Source organism: Triticum aestivum, chromosome 7B, assembly GCF_018294505.1.
Source record: "Triticum aestivum cultivar Chinese Spring chromosome 7B, IWGSC CS RefSeq v2.1, whole genome shotgun sequence".
Classification (NCBI taxonomy): domain Eukaryota; kingdom Viridiplantae; phylum Streptophyta; class Magnoliopsida; order Poales; family Poaceae; genus Triticum; species Triticum aestivum.
The window spans coordinates 647,155,081-647,173,726 of NC_057813.1; the positions used below are offsets into that span (position 1 = coordinate 647,155,081).

The window sequence follows — 18,646 nt, forward strand, 5'->3', positions numbered from 1 at the left end:
GCAACGAAATGTGATCATGACCATTGGAAATTATGAATTTTTTTCTCCCGTTGCAACGCACGGGCCCTTTTGCTAGTTATGATTAATTGAAGGATTAAAAATAGACTTAGCACAGCAATCTTTGCACTTGGTTCAAAAATTGAAGTATCCAAGTTTGAAAATCTGACACATGTAGGCAAGTAACCACTCAACAAATGACTCACGAAGTTAACTCTTTTATTATCTTAAACCTTCAATCTGAACTTTCCCTTTGTACCAAATGCAAATACTTTTATTTACACAAGGAAAACAGAAGATTGCACTCTTTTATGAACAAATTTTAAAGCTAAACATACACTTTTCGCCAGGAAGCACAACCACGTGCTCATCGGCATGATCCTGGAACCCCGGCGCGCCTACCACAGCACCGCCGTATCCATCCTCTGCGCGGACCAGATGGACCCTGTCACCGCCATCATCTTCGAGCCCAGCAAGTACGGGTTTGGGGACTAGCCCCTGACGGCGTGCTGCGAAGGGAGCGGCCCCTACAACTTTGACCCCACCTTCGCCACCCTCTGCGGCATGCCTGGGGCGATGACTTGCGCCGACCCGTCAAGTATGTCTCGTGGGACGGGATACACTTGACCGACGCCGCCAACCGGCATGTTGCCAGAAATGTGCTCAGGTCCACATCGCCGGAAATGTGCTCAGGTCCACAATATTGCGCCAAACGCCATCTAACATATAAAAGCCGCTAGAGTACCTGCCCACCCGAGGCCTTTGCGTCACGCGATCGTTTTCGATCGAACGATTTCACAGCGACAGGATTTTTTACGGTGCTGTCAAAGTCCTGGCCGTTGGTCCTTATTGACTCCTTTATTTTGCTTTTTCGTGCATGACAGGTGGGCCTCAAATGTCCCCGGGCCCAGCTTCTCGTGTGTGTCCCGTGTGCATCCTGGGTAAGAGAAGGGAGAGAAGTGGAGGTGCACGGTGAAAACCTAGCCACCAATCCCTCGCATCCCTCGACAGCCAATCCGTCCGCTCCCCTCTTCCCCTGCCCTCCTCTGCGCCGCCGCCTCCTCCCCTTCCCTCCTCTGCACCGCCTCCTCCTCCCCTGCTCTCCACTGCACCGTCTCCTCCTCCCCTGCTCTCCACTGCACCGCCTCCTCCTCCCCTTCACTTTTCTCTCCCGTGGCGGCGACAACCTACAGGCAAAAGGCGACGGCAATGTCGCTCAATTTGATCTGCAGGAGAGAGAAGGAAGGAGAGGAGGGAGAAAGGAAGAGGAAAGAGAAAAGGGAGGTGCAGCGACGGATGGGTGAGGGTCACCGGAAGGAGCGCCGCCGGCTCGTCGCCTTTCACACCGAGGTGGAGCAAATATGCCTCTGTACAGCCCTCATGCTAGCAGGTTCCTCCTTCGTTCATGTCTTCCCTCTTTTGATTTTTGATTAGTAAAGCTGTAACTGCTTGTCCCTCACGTTTCCTCCCTTTGACTCATGGATGAAGCTGTCGGCTGCAGGGTCCTTGCAAGAAGTGGAAGGTAGAGGTCGTACGCCAGCCGGAGCAGCAGGAGCAAGTATCTGGCGCCATCTGCCTCCCCGTTGCACAACACCACTGCATCTCCTTCCTGTTTTATTTTTAGTTTTTACATGTTCAGATATAGGTTGGCTTGATCTCTTGTGTCAGGGAGGTGCGAGGTTAGGCATTTAGGCAATGGCAGCCATAGTTTCAGTGAAGGATGTCCATGCCATGTGCAATGAAGGATAGGCCATCAGCACAACCGTATGCGTGTTTTAGTTTTCCTTATTTTCCTAATTTTAGTTCTCTACGGTCTTCTATTTTTATTTTTGTTGTTCTTATTTTGTATAGGTCCTTTGGGTCCTGATGAAAGTCACTGTCGGTGGCAGGGAATTCGTCGCCGGATGCGTCCTATATGTGGTGATGATCTCCTATTTTCTTTTCTTGATTTGTGTTTTGTTCTTCATTTCTGTCCAACTTAGTAATCGTGCTCTTGCTTTTCCTTTCATCTCTCTTGTAGATGGGTGTGTTCCATCCAGTCGTTGGTGGGGTTGATGTGCCCGTCGATTTGGCGATCCGCGGGCCAAGCTCATCTTCTCAGTGGCGGACTGATGTTCTATGGTAGTGGCAGTCATTGTATGTGGTGGTGCGGTTGCTGATGTACAGGAGGCGTCCATGGTGTTAGTTATCCATCGTCCATGCTTATCTTCTGTATGCTCTAGCAGCCAGGTGACTACATATTTACCTTTTCAATTCAGCTAAGGGTGGTTCCCATCATAAGCATTAGCAGACATTCAGTGTGCATCTCATTGTTCTCTGAGGAACTTGAATTCGACTGAGTTCGTGTGCTTATTAGTTTTTGGTAATAGAGGTATAGGAACAAGAGAAGAGAGACATACCCTTACCGTGATTCATGACACCTAAGTACTGCCAGATATATTATTGTTACTATGGCCAACACTTGGATTTTCTTACATATATGGGTCGGGAACACATAGTGATTCTAATTATCGAGTAAAGTCATGTATATAGACTGATTAATGTGATATGTTTATGATTTTTTTGAGGGCATCTAAGCTGAAAAGAGGGATGTGGTGGCTTAAACAAAATTTGTGCAATTTCACTTTAACTTCAAAACTGTTGTTGGTGAGACTGCCATGTCAGGAACTGATGTACTTACAATACTTTCAGTTAGATTAGAAAATGTCATCTCATTTAAAATAATAACATCTCATTTCTTCCCCTTGATTCAGTTAGGAACTCAACTGTATGTTCAGATTCTGAAGTAGTTACGCGAGATTATAAGAGGTTTGTAGCCACTGTTGCTGGTAGACTGACTATTTTATATGGCCTGAGGCTGCAACCGAGGGTAGTTCTACACTATGCCGAGCAGCAGTAACTTAGGTCCTGCACTTTTGTGAAATTGATACACAGACTAAACATACACATTGGATTTTTCTCACAGTTTGTGCTCACACCAAATCAACCTTTTCAAAGCATTATTCCGGTGTTGCTTCTTCCTCTCTGCTAATTTTTAGATTGCTGTTTTTTCTTGGTGACCTTCCTTGATCTGTGCTAATTTGTGCGAGATAGTTTTGGAAAACATGCATTCTTCTGCTTTACTAAAACATGGATATCCATTAGGCATGGGCTGATCTGCCTCCTCTGTTTTATGATTTTTCTCCTCTCGAGCCATAGAATGAGGATTGAGATGCATGTTACATAACTATGATTACTTCGTGTGGTGGAAAAGTTAACTAGGATTTTTCTGCTCTGCAATATAACTCTTGTGTGTTTGGTTAAGCTAGCAAAGGTTGATGTTTTGATTTCTAATGGAATATACAAATGTTCTAATCTCTGTAGGTGGCTCAAGAAATAGAAGACGACTCATGTTCAGGTACGCTTAGATTTTGAATGGAGCTGAAGAAATGATCTGAACTTTATGTTCTGCTGCTGACAAATGACGAATGATGAATATATGTATCCAGCTGGTCCCTCATCGCCGGGAGGACGGGCGAGGAGGTCGAGGCCCACTGGGGTTCATGAGGAGGTGTACGGGCGGCAATCACTACAGCCATCATGTGCTACTGCAGGCTTTCCTAGCCTCGTCACATGATCAACACGGCGAGCATCGGCAAAGGGCAGTGCCAAACCAAGTACGCGAGGATTAAACATGGCGACGACGACTGTGCATCATGGGACGCCTACAGCATGTGCCTTGCTGAAGTAAACATGGAGCTCACCCTCTCTACGCCGTGCATCACATCTACTTAATTTGGAGGGTTACACCAGGTGTTTATATACTTCGGTCGATGGTTTCTGTGCCTTGAGGAACAATCCTATTATTGTACTATGCGTACTGACTATATATGTATGACGCATAAATCCTCACAAGTTGGAACCCATCACTGCTCCTGCTCGACCGTGACTCCACGCGCAAGGTCCGCCTAGCCACGCGTAGGTCACGCCGCCGGCTGTCGAGCCTCCTGTTCCACCCTGCAGTGTGTTCGAACAGCCGAAGCTGAGTATGCGAAGATTCATCCCTGGCCCATCCTTGTTCAACGCATGGAAGCAATGACTGCTGCTGGCTTTGAAGCTGGTTGAGGTGCGTGTCTGATCCGTTGATCCTTTGTGATTGTAGTTCGTTCTTCATAGACCATGAATTTTCCCCTTTCTTCACTGAACCGTTTTCTATTGGTATTCTCGCTGTAACAACAGTGATTCTTTGACCATGGGCTGATGTGCAGGCTATACTTTTTTTTGTAGGTTGCTGCTTGCCGTTGGTTGTAGGTAGAGGCCTTGCGGTGGTCCAAGATTCTTACATAGGTTTGTCTTCTACATCGGACCATAGGTTGATTGCCAACAATTTATGCATTGCATCAGAACTGACCCTTGTGTCCGGCGTGCAGTGTTGTGCCTGGTTTCTTCTTGAAGGATTTGTTGCGAAAGCTGGGAATGTTACGAGGAATCTGCTTTGAGAGGTGTCGTAGTCTCAGAGGTACGCATCAGCGGTTCCTTTTTTTCTACGCGTCCGTATATCTTTGGTTCTATCTTCCTAATGATGCTTGTTTACAGGAAACGATTTCTTCTAGGCCAGTGGTGTTCCTTTGCGCTATAGCCAGTGCGCTATCTCCTAGGTAGTTGTTATTTTCTTCCACTACCTACATGTACTCCTTAGGGCTCCTTTGATTGAAAGGATTTTCATAGGAATGGAGGAGGATTTGAATCCTTAGGATTTTTTCCCTATGTTGATTGTTTGATTCATAGCGATACCTATTTTATCTTTCATTTGCCCTTCTGCTCTCCTATTACCACTATCTTTCCCGAGTGTGTGCCCTTGCTTTATGACATCTTTCATTTAGGGAGCAGTTACTTCATTGGCTTATTCCTTGCTTCTGAGCTGGTCATTGTTTGTAGCTGGAGTCAGTGGAATAATGAAACCATTTTAGATTTGAATTTACTCTGCATTTAAAGTGATGTTGAACTCTGGGTGATGAGATCGATCGTTGAGCCTGAGGAGGTCTGAATTCATTTTTTATCAATTCTAATTTAGTCCAGCCTTTTAAACAATCATTGTTACTTCAAAATAAATTTGATTATTTTTACTTTTTTGTCCTTGTTGTAGTGTTTAGGTCTTTGAAAATTCACTACTATTTGTTTCTGAAGATAAGATTTACACATCTTCGAAGTTGCACTTCCATGATACTTCGCTTTTGGTTTTAACCATAAGAGCATCAGCATCAGCCAGGAGCTAGGCCTACCTCTCATTTATGTTTTGTTCATGTAAATGCCCCTCTTTCACTCTTATTACATTTATCCTGGTGTGACTCATGAGATTCTTTTCGGGTGATATCAGTCTATATGTTTACCAAATCAATTTTCCAATCTATTTTTCCCTACCTAGGCTTCACCTTGCCCAATACATTAGTAGTTGCTAATTCTGTTATAGTGATTAGAAGCATAGTTGACCTATCGTCTGTGTAGTGTGGTTGTTATACACACTCTTTACATTTGTGGTTTCCCCTTCTAGCTTTCATATGCGTGCTTCCAATGTACATACGTCTGAGTTCATCTCCGCCGTAGATGCCCGTGGCTTTCCCTGTTTTGGTGCGGTTTAGAAATAGAGAGTTGAGTGATAGGAAAAACAAACAGAAGAGTGAAAATTATGTGGCTGCATTGCTGATGAATTTTACAATCTGAAGCTATTGCTTATGATATCAGTATTACATTGGCATTGGTTTTTAGATCTGCTTGTTCTTACCTCTTTGCCTATATGCTCTATAGGGGAGCTTTTATTCTCTGTTTGAACTGTGATTTCTGAATTTGGTTTCTTACTGAAGAAATAACTAAAGCTTTGCTTTGTTCGAAAAAAAAGCTTTGTTGTTGCACACTATTTTCTTGCCTTTCCTTGGAAGATGATTATATTGATTAGTTGCCAGCTTTATCTCTACGTTTTTTGCCTCTGTTTCCAGGTTATCTCATATAAAGCCATGAACCTAGCATGAACTCGAAATATAAACCATTGTATATGAAGATGCTATCTGAGTACGTATTTGCATGTTCGTAGATCTACTACAGATGCTTTATTATGTATAAATATGCCATGTAAGTATCTACCTTTAGGTCATTATTGCTTGCACATATAATGGTTCCAGTATCTGGTTTGATTTTGTTTTTTATGTGTGAACAGAACCTATCATGGAGGAGGTTGACATCACAGACAAGTTCATGCTTGAGCTCACTTTCATTAAGCTGCAGCTCGCGTAACCACTATTTTTACTACTGCAAAGTTGGACAGAGGTTTGCAGTAACAATCAAGCTCCGTCCCAGCACGCGGCATCAACAACATGATGTTGAAGCAATGGCACTATCCGGATATTCATCTAATTCCATCGGTTACCGCAACAACCACCTTTTGTTTCATATCTATCAGACCAGCATCTTTCCCATTTTGGACTACTACCAGCAAGATATGTATAGACTTTAGTCCTCCCTTGCAGCCTCTATGGTGAAAAGTAGTCTATGATGTAGTTTACAATCTTTAGATTTTATTGTTGTCTATATAGTCAAGAGCGGTTTACCATCGCTTATTGTATATATGTGAAGGTCTCCTCTTCTACTGTTGTTTCACAACACTATGACCGAAGAAAACAACCTTTCCTTTTATCCATGCTTTCATACTAATGTTTGCATCAAACATTCCCTGTGATCATATGTGCAGCACTTACAAGCTCATATTAAGATTTCCCAATGGATCCTGTACACATTCGACCAATGTATATAAGCTACTCTTTTTGAATAATAATAGGTTAGAGCATACTCTCACACCGATTAGCTTACATTCGGCCTTTGCGCCATTGGCGCAACGGGTCATCTAGTATATATAACGCCGGCCTCGCCTCCAGCTAGCTAGTTTGGCACTGTCCCTGCTCTACTGCTCATACGCGGCCTAGTACTGTGTATGTTGTACGCAATTCCCTTCGAAATGAACGTGGCGCGCTTCCAGTGCTACTTTATTTGAGAATGTCTTTCACGAAGTGTACACTATTCTTTTGCACTTTAGCTATATATAGTACATGTATAAGTTGTCTGGAAATTGAATTTGGGTCGGTCGGTTATTTGTCCGTTGATTGTGGGAGCAACTAATTAACGAGCGCTTTTTCAGGAGCCTCGCAACGATCAGTGCCACTTGGCACGCTCACAGCCATTCGCCACGTGTCAGCTCTGGACGCTCACTCTGGATTTTGTTTTTTCTATTTTTACGCACGCGTTTACGGCTTTTTAAACGGTTTTTTCTGGGTTTTTTTGACGTTTTGGTTTTCTACCGGTCTTCCCTAGCTTTTCGACCAAATTTTTTTTTGAAAAAAATATTTTTTTTCGCAAAAAAATGCATTTTTTTCCGCGAGAGTCACGGTTTTGTTTCCGCGAGAGGCACGGTTTTGCTTCCACGAGAGGCACGGTTGTGCTTTCGCGAGAGGCACGGGCGTGCCTCTTTCGGAAAGGAAAAAAATGCGTTTTCTGTTTTTTTTCTTTCGTGAGAGGCACGGTTTTGCTTCTGCGAGAGGCACGGTTGTGCTTTCGCGAGAGACAAGGGCGTGCCTTTTTCGGAAACGGAAAAAATGCGTTTTCTGTTTCTTTTTCTTTCGCGAGAGGCACGGTTGTGCTTTCGCGAAAGGCACGGGCGTGCGTCTTTCGGAAAGGAAAAAAATGTGTTTTCTGTTTTTTTTCTTTCGTGAGAGGCACGGTTTTCCTTCCGCGAGAGGCACGGTTGTGATTTCGTCAGAGGCACGGGCGTGCCTCTTTCCGAAAGGGGAAAAAACCCGTGTTCCCGGTTCGGTTTTTTCATCGGTTATTTTCGTCCGGTTTTTTCATGAAAAAAAGTCGTCAAATCTATCAACATGGGATCTAGTTTTGAAGATCTCGACGCGAGGAATCCAACGGCGAAAGCGGTTCGAGATTTGGGCGCACGGTTTAAGCGATAAAACGTTTTGAATAAACGGATCTACGAAGAAAGGGAAAAACTCTCAGGTTGCGACAAGTGGCGCACATGCAGTGCGCCACTTGTCGCAACCTGGAAAATTGGAATGATCTCCGCAAGGAGTACTCCTTAATTAGTGATTTCGGTTGATTGTTGTTCTATGATTCATGTTTCATTTTTTTCTGTACTGTGATGTGTCTTGTTTTGGGCTGGGAATTTGCAGGAATCGAACCAGGGACGTCCTGCTAAATACTAAGCTGTAGTAACCACCCCGCCATCACCAACAAGACATGCTAACTTTTATATATTTATCTCTTTTGTTCTTTCTTTTATTCTTCTGTTTTCGTTTTTTTATTATTTTCTTTTCTTTTTTTCCCGTTCTTCTTCCTAGGTTCGATGAACTTTTCCAAATTCGCGAAATCCTTCTTCAAAATCGATGAACTTTTATCAAATTCAATGAACTTTTATTCAAATTTGATGAACTGTTTTCAAATTCAGTGAACTTTTTTCCAAATTGAATGAACTTTTTTCAAATTCGATGACTTTTTTTTAAATCCGATGAACTTTTTTCAAGATTGGCGAAATTTTTTCAAAATCGATGAACTTTTTTGAAAAGTGATGAACTTTTTCCAAATTTCATGAACTTTTTCCAATATTTGATGAACTTTTTTTAAAATTGATGAACTTTTTTCAAATTGAGGAATTCTTTTTCAAAACTAATGTTTTTTTTTGAAAAGTCAACACAGTCAACTGTGAATTGGTCAAAAGTTGAACGGCCTACTGAATTGAACGGTTAACGGGTCTGTTGAATCTAACGAGCGATTTTTCTGTTTGTCGAGCTATCGAAAGAAGGGATCGATCCAGCTAAACGGGCCGGCCCATGTGAGCTGGGACGTGAGCGCCAACATGCAAAAGCGGCGCATAAGGCGCCAACGAGGAGGACTCTGGGAATTTGTAACAGGCCTCTTCATCACTACAGTCAATACCTTGATTGGTAATTTTTTAAGAAAATTCCTTGATTGGTTGAGGCCCATTAGCAACCAGGCTAGTTCTATTCATTGCAAAAAAAGCAGGCTAGTCCTATCTAGCCCATCTGAAACCCAGACCTCCACTCTCCCTTTGTTTTTTTTACTTTATGTATTTTTCTTTTGTTTTTAAGTTTTTTTTCTTATGGGTATTTTTGTTATGTTTGGTGAGTGTAAATGTATTCATGCAAGGGCTATACAATAAGTATGTAAGTACACTAGAGTACGGCAATTGAACTATTGTATGCATATTCAATTGCATATTAGAAAAAGTGCAATTTCAGTGCAATTTTTCTATTTCTTATTTGTATTTTGTCTTTCTTCTGAAATCTAATATCAATTTCACTATTTTATTTTATATTATTTTATTTTATTTTCTTTGTTCTTGAAGGGTAATATCAATTCCACTAATTGATTTATTATTATGAAACTTTTTGTGAAAATCTATTATATGTTTACTCTTGCATATTATAAAGAACATAATTTGTGTGTAAGTTATGTCCCAATATTGTCATTATTTTTTTATTTTTCTTAAAGGGTATACCAATGCCATTAATTCATCATTCTTTCTTAGAAAATTTGATTGTTTCGATTTTTAGTCTAGTTTGTGTTTCAATTAATATTTTTTCAAGGATAATACCATTGCCACAAACTCATTATTTCTTTGAAAATTTTATTATTCTCATTTCCTTTTCTTTCTTCTTAAAAGGTGATACCATTGCCACTAATTCATTCATTCTTAGGGCACTTCATTTTTTTTGTGAAACTTTGCTAAGGTTGAGATTGTACTTGAACTCGTCCAACCTTCTCATGGTGAGAGGTTTTGTAAACCCATCAGCAAGTTGATCTCCAATAGGTATAAACCGAATGTCCAGTAGCTTTCGAGCTACTCTCTCTTTGACAAAATGAAAATCAACTTCAATGTGTTTTGTGCGTGCATGAAAGACCGGATTGGCTGAGAGATAGGTTGCACCAATATTGTCACACCATAACCTCGCAGCCTGTGGAGCTTTAATTCCAAGCTCGTAGAGTAATGTCTGTATCCACATTACTTCAGCTGTAGCATTTGCCAAGGCCTTGTATTCAGCTTCTGTACTGGACCTAGATACGGTTGCTTGTTTTCTTGCACTCCAAGACACAAGATTTGTTCCCAGAAAAACAGCAAAACCACCTGTGGACCTTCTGTCATCAGCACACCCTGCCCAGTCTGCATCAGAGTATGCAGTAACAAGCATAGACAAAGACTTGGTAATCTGAAGTCCAAGACCTTCTGAATATTTAAGATACCTCAAAATCCTTTTTACTGCAGTCCAGTGAGTTGTTCTAGGTGCATGCAAATATTGACATACCTTTTTCACAGAGTAAGAAATATCAGGACGAGTAAGAGTCAAATATTGTAAAGCACCAACAACACTTCTGTATTTTGTTGCATCTTCTGGTTCAAGTGCCTCTCCACTTTCAACTGCAAGTTTTTCTGAAGTTGAAATTGGTGTCCTCACAGGTTTCCAATTTCCCAATCCTACTCTCCTGAGTATGTCAGTGGTGTATTTTTCCTGTGTAAGAAGTATACCATCCTTTATCTGATTAACTTCTATGCCAAGAAAATAATGAAGATCACCTAAGTCCTTGAGAGCAAACTCCAACTTCAGATCTTTAAGCAAACAAGTTGTAGCATGTGCACTTGAACTAGCCACAATTATATCATCAACATAGACAAGAACAAATATAGTGATATTATCTCTATGATAAAAGAACAATGAGGTATTTGCTTTAGATGGTGTAAACCCAAGTTGTTGTAGTTGCATATTCAACCTTGAGTACCAAGCTCTCGGGGCTTGTTTCAAACCATACAAAGCTTTATCCAACTTACAGACATAGTGTGGTGCACTTTGGTCCTCATATCCTGGTGGCTGCCGCATGAACACTTCTTCCTCAAGAACACCATGAAGAAACACGTTCTGAATATCTAGCTGTCGTAAACTCCACCCTCTGGAAACAGCAATAGACAGTACAAGTCGAATAGTAGCTGACTTAACAACAGGACTAAATGTATCTTCATAATCAATACCAAACCTCTGTTTGAAACCTTTGGCAACTAGTCTAGCCTTGTATCTGTCTATGCTTCCATCAGATTTTATCTTTATTTTATATACCCATTTACAATCAATGACATTGTGACCCTGCCTTGGTGGTACTAGATGCCATGTTTTATTTTTCATGAGTGCATCATATTCATGATCCATAGCTTCTTTCCAATCTTTATGTGCAAGAGCATCATGCAAATGAGTTGGTTCACCAATACTACTGAGAAAAGCATGTTTAACTTTGTCATACCTGACCATGCCGTCAGTGTATTCTTTAGCTTTGATAATACCTGACTGTGACCGAGTGTGCCGTCGAGGAGGTTGATGAGCTGCTGGTGCTGTAGGCGCAGAAGATCCTGGTGCAAGGGATGCTGTAGAATCCTACGCAGAGGATCCCGGCTCCGGATTCGAGAGGGATTCGCGCGCAGAATCTGCACAGGGAGTCCAGCTCATGATCCGAGGGCGATGCTGGTCCCGCAGGTCCCGCAGGCGCCCCGCTGTCGGCGGCTGGCTCGGTCCGCGGGTCCTCAGCGCGCTGCGCGCTGCATGGAGGCGCGGTTTCTCCCATGCGTGGGCTGGCGGGGTCCATCAGGTGGGGGCTGTCGGCCACAGCCGCGTCAGGATGAGATGGGCCCGCGCTGGCGTGCGCCTGATTGGCTGCATGCCGATCCGCATCGGATCGCACAACGATAGAGGCAGGTCTGACGCGTGGATCAGCGCCGGATCGCACGCCGCTGCCGCCAGGTGAATCAGCTCCATTTCTGCGCCATCCTTGTCCTGTTCTGCACACATAAAATGACGCCCCAATCTTGCACAAACATCATCATAATCAGTATTTTCAGCAGAATTTGGCACATAGTCAGTTTTATTTAATTCACCCCCGTGATTTGGAAGAAGTGCTATCTCAGCACGAAGAAGGGCTCCGGCGTTTGGATGAAGTTTGGCAAACGGAAAAAGAGTTTCATCAAAAACAACATCTCGAGAAATATAAATCCGTCCTGTTGCAACTTCTAGACATTTGTATCCTTTATGAAGATTGCTATAGCCAATAAAGACACATTGAGTTGAACGAAGCTCAAGTTTATGGTGATTGTATGGACGTAGATTGGGATAGCAAGCACACAAAAATATTTTGAGAGAATTGTAGTCGGGTTTTTGATGATATAACCGTTCCAAAGGAGTGATGTTGCCAATAAATTTACTAGGGAGACGATTTATAAGATAGGTGGCAGTAATGAATGCTTCATCCCAATACTTGAGAGGCATAGACGCATGAGCAAGAAGGGATAGACCAACCTCAACAATGTGGCAATGTTTACGCTCAGCGGAGCCGTTTTGTTGGTGAGCATGAGGGCAAGACACATGATGTTCAATGCCTATGCTACGGAAAAAAAAGAGTTGAGCTTTTCATACTCCCCTCCCCAGTCACTTTGGACTGTCAAGATTTTTCTATCAAAGTGTCGTTCAACAAGTTTTTGGAACTCTTGAAACACAGAGAAAACTTCAGATTTGTACTTGAGCAAATAAATCCATGTAAACTTGCTAAAGTCATCAATAAAACTAACATAATATTTTTTCTGTCAAAGGAATCTCTTGCATGACCGCATACATCACTGAAAATAAGTTCTAAAGGAGCATGAGAAACACTATTCGACTTGGGATAAGGGAGTTGGTGACTCTTGGCACGTTGACAAGATTCACAAATAGACTCACTAATGGGACTATGTGACAATGAGAGATTGCCTTTATTGACTACTTGTTTAACAATGATTGAAGATGGATGTTCTAATCTTTGATGCCACCTTGCCAAAGTGGGCTTGATGACGGAGTAGACTTGACGATGCTTGCGACTAAGTCCTCCGAATGTGATGGGGTAGAGACCTCCAATGCATCTACCGTGATGGAGGAGTTCCCTCGTTGCCCGATCCTTTATAAAAAAGTAACGAGGGTGAGTTTCAAACACTAGTAGAAAAACACCTATTAGTCCCGGTTCGTAAGGGCCTTTAGTCCCGGTTCATGAACCGGGACTAATGGGTCGTTACTAATGCCTCCACCCATTAGTCCCGGTTCAAACACGATCCGGGACAGATGTGCCTCCACGTGGCCGGTCCGCTGAGCCCAGTCAGGGGGGCCTTTGGTCCCGGTTGGTGGCACCAACCAGGACCAAAAGTCCATGTTTTTTTTAGAAAAATGGCAGCTTTAGGGGTTTTGTGGGTTATTTTTAGGTTGTTATTAGCTAGCTAATAGAGAGAAGTGTCCTCTCTTATATCTTCGTCCTTGGTTTATCAACGCTGCTGCTATATATGTTCATTTCACCCGCTGATATAACATGCTCATGCATGCTCGCATCATACATCATCATATATATATAATAACAAGTCCTACTAATATCATGCATCATCATACAACTTCTACTCGTTATTAATAATAACTCATACGATCATCATCATCATAGTCATCGAACCCAACCCTACATAATTGTTCTTAGCACATGATCATCAGTATCAGGTAGGACCTAAACACGTAAAAATAGCATAAAACAATATAGCCCCTGACTCTCCATTACGAAGAATGGAGATCATCCTATTGGGGAACGTAGTAATTTCAAAAAAATTCCTATGCACACGCAAGATCATGGTGATGGCATAGCAACGAGAGGGGAGAGTGTTGTCCACGTACCCTCGTAGACCGTAAGCGGAAGCGTTATGACAACGCGGTTGATGTAGTCGTACGTCTTCACGATCCGATCGATCCAAGTATCGAACGTACGGCACCTCCGAGTTCAGCACACGTTCAGCTCGATGACGATCTCCGGGCTCCGATCCAGCAAAGCTCCGGAGATGAGTTCCGTCAGCACGACGGCGTGGTGACGATGATGATGTTCTATCGGCGCAGGGCTTCACCTAAACTCCACGACGATATGACCGAGGTGGATTATGGTGGAGGGGGGCACCGCACATGGCTAAGGAACGATCCGTAGATCAACTTGTGTGTCTATGGGGTGCCCCCCCCCGCCCCCGTATATAAAGGAGTAAGGAGGGAGGCAGACCGGCCCCTTGTGGCGCGCCAAGGAGGAGGAATCCTCCTCCTAGTAGGAGTAGGACTCCTCCTTTCCTACTCCTACTAGGAGGGGGAAGGAAGGGGGAGAGGGGGGAAGGAAAGGGGGGCGCCGTCCCCCCTCCTAGTCCAATTCGGACCAGAGGGAGAGGGGGCGTGCGGCCCACCCTGGACGCCCCTCTCTCTTCCCACCAAGGCCCATGTGGCCCATTAACTCTCCCGGGGGGTTCCGGTAACCCCCCCGGCACTCCGGTTTTCTCCGAAATCACCCGGAACACTTCCGGTGTCCGAATATAGTCGTCCAATATATCAATCTTTATGCCTCGACCATTTCGAGACTCCTCGTCATGTCCGTGATCACATCCAGGACTCCGAACAAACTTCGGTACATCAAAACTTATAAACTCATAATAAAACTGTCATCGTAACGTTAAGCGTGCGGACCCTACGGGTTCGAGAACTATGTAGACATGACCTAGAACTATTCTCGGTCAATAACCAATAGCGGGACCTGGATGCCCATATTGGTTCCTACATATTCTACGAAGATCTTTGCCGGTCAAACCGCATAACAACATACGTTGTTCCCTTTGTCATTGGTATGTTACTTGCCCGAGATTCGATCGTCGGTATCCAATACCTAGTTCGATCTCGTTACCGGCAAGTCTCTTTACTCGTTACGTAATGCATCATCCCGTAACCAACTCATTGGTCACATTGCTTGCAAGGCTTATAGTGATGTGCATTACCGAGAGGGCCCAGAGATACCTCTCCGACAATCGGAGTGACAAAACCTAATCTCGAAATACGCCAACTCAACATGTACCTTTGGAGACACCTGTAGTACTCCTTTATAATCACCCAGTTACGTTGTGACGTTTGGTAGCATCCAAAGTGTTCCTCCGGTAAACGGGAATTGCATAATCTCATAGTTACAGGAACATGTATAAGTCATGAAGAAAGCAATAACAATATACTAAACGATCAAGTGCTAGGCTAACGGAATGGGTCAAGTCAATCACATCATTCTCCTAATGATGTGATCCCGTTAATCAAATGACAACTCTTTTGTCCATGGCTAGGAAACATAACCATCTTTGATAAACGAGCTAGTCAAGTAGAGGCATACTAGTGACACTATGTTTGTCTATGTATTCACACATGTATTATGTTTCCGGTTAATACAATTCTAGCATGAATAATAAACATTTATCATGATATAAGGAAATAAATAATAACTTTATTATTGCCTCTAGGGCATATTTTCTTTACATCCTGTCTCCAATTCTTGCCCTTCGCTGCTTTTTGCTTCCAAGAAGCTCCTTACGACTGTCCATACATTTTTTCCATTCTTTGATTGTAATGTCTCCACTTCTTTTAGAAACCCGATATGGACAGTTGAAATTCGTAGGACGACCTGGTTGTATGTTCAAAACATGAAGGCTACCATGCGTATACATCAGATGAGGTACACAATCATTCGGAATTATCTGTTGAAAAACATAGTAATAACTTCGTAGTTAGCAATGATGTACTAGTTTTAGAAGTGTGCAAAAAGATGCATGGATGTTGTAATAGTAAAAAATAATCTTACCAGGGTATCTCCATGGTAGTTACCGTAGTTCAACACGTGCACTAGTGGCACATATTGACCATAATGTTGAAGAGTTTGATTGTAGATATTCTAATTCTCAAGATCAGTACAAAATGCGACCAGATGATTTTTCTCCTGATAAGTTAATTCGGAGCCTTCGATGTAGTAGGTTCTGTCTACCATCTTCCGCACATTCTTTGAAGAATGAAAATAACCTGTCAATGGAGATAAGTTGTCAACTATATATTTTGAAATAAACAATATAAATTACTTAATAACTATGTTAAGCTCACATGGGGGAAGAATTGGAGGTGTATCCACAAGGACCCAAATCGAAGGTCTCTCTTGCTCGATTAGGATCACCAAGATCCATGGTGACAAGCATACCCTTATCAAGACCATACATCTTGCAAAGTGCTTCCCAATTTTTGCAACCAAAATGGGTTACACTCTGAGCATTGTACAGCTTTACTTGAAAATCCACACCATGATGGGTACTTAGGATAATTTTTTTGGTTTCAAAACTTTCATGGTCTTCAAAACCCATCCTCTCCAAGACATAGTGTCTTGCAAAGCATGGGATAAGCTAGTCGAATTGGAAAAGATGAAAAATACACGTTAAAATAGTTGAAGTCGTGCTTAATTACGAAAAAACTATTGTTGTTGTTGCGTACCGTATGAACATCGCAGGTCTCCTTGAGCTTAATACTGAAGCGCCGATCTTCGTCCAGCTCAATGAACCTGTCGCAGATACCTCGGTCGTCGTGGCACCAGTCGCACTCCCCCGGGCGGTTTTCGTCGTCCGATGAGTACGACATTTCCGGCCTATGTTCATAATTCAAATATTAAACTAGATCATTATTATTAATCACGGTCTGACTATCGATGATCGATGTACGTAGCTCCTCCTTTCATTCCTGAATGCATTATTATACCAAATTGTCTAGCACACGGGAATGAAGGAGAACTTATCCAATATGAGCATTCAATAAGCAAAACCAAATCATAAAATAAGCAAAACCAAATCATAAAATAAAGTATAGTATTCAAATTAGCATGCATTCAATAATTATAAGCAAAAGTACATCATCTCTTTGTGTCCGTACATCGTCGAATATTATCACTAATACAACTAGAACCGTAGCGCCCGACGGGTATCGACGCGGGCGGCGGACACCCAAAGATAAGGAACCATCACAGGATCATAGCTCCAGTGAGATCCTTGAAGAACCTGCCAGGTATTGTCGAACCTGCCCTTCAATGCAACCATGTAGCGATGGACGTGCTCGTCCTCCTCGCTGACACGGTGACGTACCACCTCCATGGTGTCCGAAAGCCTCACCACCGTCACTGGCCCACGCGACCGCCACCAAACAAGGATCGGGTCAACAACGGGCTGCCTCCTCACCAACCTACGTCCCCCGGAAGGTAGCACCTCCCAATAACAGCCCAGCGGAGCCCAGTCCCAAACATGGCCCTGATCAAGCAGGCCTCCACCGCCGAGTCGACGACGACGAGGATGCGGGATAGGCATCGCCGACGTCGATGCGGGAACTACTTCTATATATAGTTAAATAAAGTAGTTTTATTAATTAAATCAACTATCTAGTTCAACTACTAAGCACTTACTATAAATAAATAAGTAGTACTTACTAAAAACAAACTACTTCTATATATAGTAAAATAAATTAGTTTATTAAATCAACTACCTAGTTCAACTATATATAAACTACTTATTTTTTTCCTTTTTCTAAAAACTATGAACAAAAAAATCATTAAAATTCTATGAACAAAATTAATTACACAATCTAAATATCACCAAAAAAATCTATTAACAATAATATCACCAAACATGCACATTCAATAATAATATCACCAAAAAAATCTATTAACAGAAAATAAATCTAACATAATATGAACAAATTAATTACTACACATCTAATCTAACAAAAAAAAAATCTAATCTAACAAAAAAATCTAACATAATATGAACAAATTAATTACTACACATCTAATCTAACAAAAAAATCTAATCTAACAAGAAAATCTATGAACTACATATCTAAATTACTACACATCTAACATAACAAAAAATATATATGAACTACAAAAAAAATCTAAAAAAAATTCTAACAAAAATAAAAAAATGCTCACGGCAGGTGACGGCGACGGCGAGGTGCGGGGCGGGGGGGCGACGGCGTCGAGGCGACGCGGGCCGGGGCGGCGACGTTGATCGGGGCGGCGGGGCGGGCGGCGACGGCGCGCGGGGCGGGGCTGGGCGGGGCGGGCGGCGACGGCGCGCGGGGCGGGGCTGGGCGGGGCGGCTACGGCGTCGGGGCGTGGCGGGGTGGGGCGGCGACGGCGTCGGGGCGGGGCGGCGACGGCGAGGTGGCGGCAGGGAGACGCGGCGACGGGAGTGGAGGAGGAGAGATCGAAGTCGCGCTAAGTGCTGTATATATAGTAAAGACTTTGGTCCCGGTTCGTGAAACCAACCGGAACTAATGCCCCCCTTTAGACCCGGTTGGAGCCACCAACCGGCACCAATGGCCTCTTTTCAGCAGCCCAAAGGGCGGGAAACGAAGACCTTTGGTCCCGGTTGGTGGCTCCAACTGGGACAAAAGAGGGGCATTGGTCCCGGTTGGTCCCACCAACCGGGACCAAAGAGGGGCATTGGTACCGGTTGGTGCCACCAACCGGTACCAATGGACCCGTCTAACTACTTTTTTATTTTCTGCAGCTGTTTTTTAGTTGATTCTTCCTGCTGCTATTTTTTTAGTCCCACCTCGCCAAGCGAGAGGCACTCGCAGCTGTTTATAAGCTCTGAGTGCAGAGATGATAACGAAGAGGCTCAATGCTCACCTGCACGTTGGTTAGCTTCAAGCCTTGAGGAATAGGGTAGACTGCATAGAGC

General features: G+C 43.1%; 1 long non-coding RNA gene across 7 annotated transcripts; it reads left to right on the forward strand.

Moving 5' to 3' along the window:
- The first annotated feature begins 991 nt into the window (after window positions 1-991).
- On the forward strand, window positions 992-6,681 carry LOC123162039 (uncharacterized). 7 transcript variants are annotated; one of them, XR_006481005.1, is made up of 11 exons: window positions 992-1,387; window positions 1,486-1,555; window positions 1,666-1,761; window positions 1,849-1,917; window positions 2,018-2,226; window positions 3,361-3,394; window positions 3,486-4,102; window positions 4,264-4,323; window positions 4,407-4,495; window positions 4,573-4,634; window positions 6,188-6,681. It is a non-coding gene; the product is annotated as an uncharacterized lncRNA (long non-coding RNA). The 7 variants fall into 7 exon arrangements; XR_006481000.1 differs by adding an exon at window positions 5,970-6,102 and having other exon boundaries at window positions 1,499-1,761; XR_006481004.1 differs by adding an exon at window positions 5,970-6,042 and having other exon boundaries at window positions 1,499-1,761.
- Window positions 6,682-18,646: the final 11,965 nt, after the last annotated feature.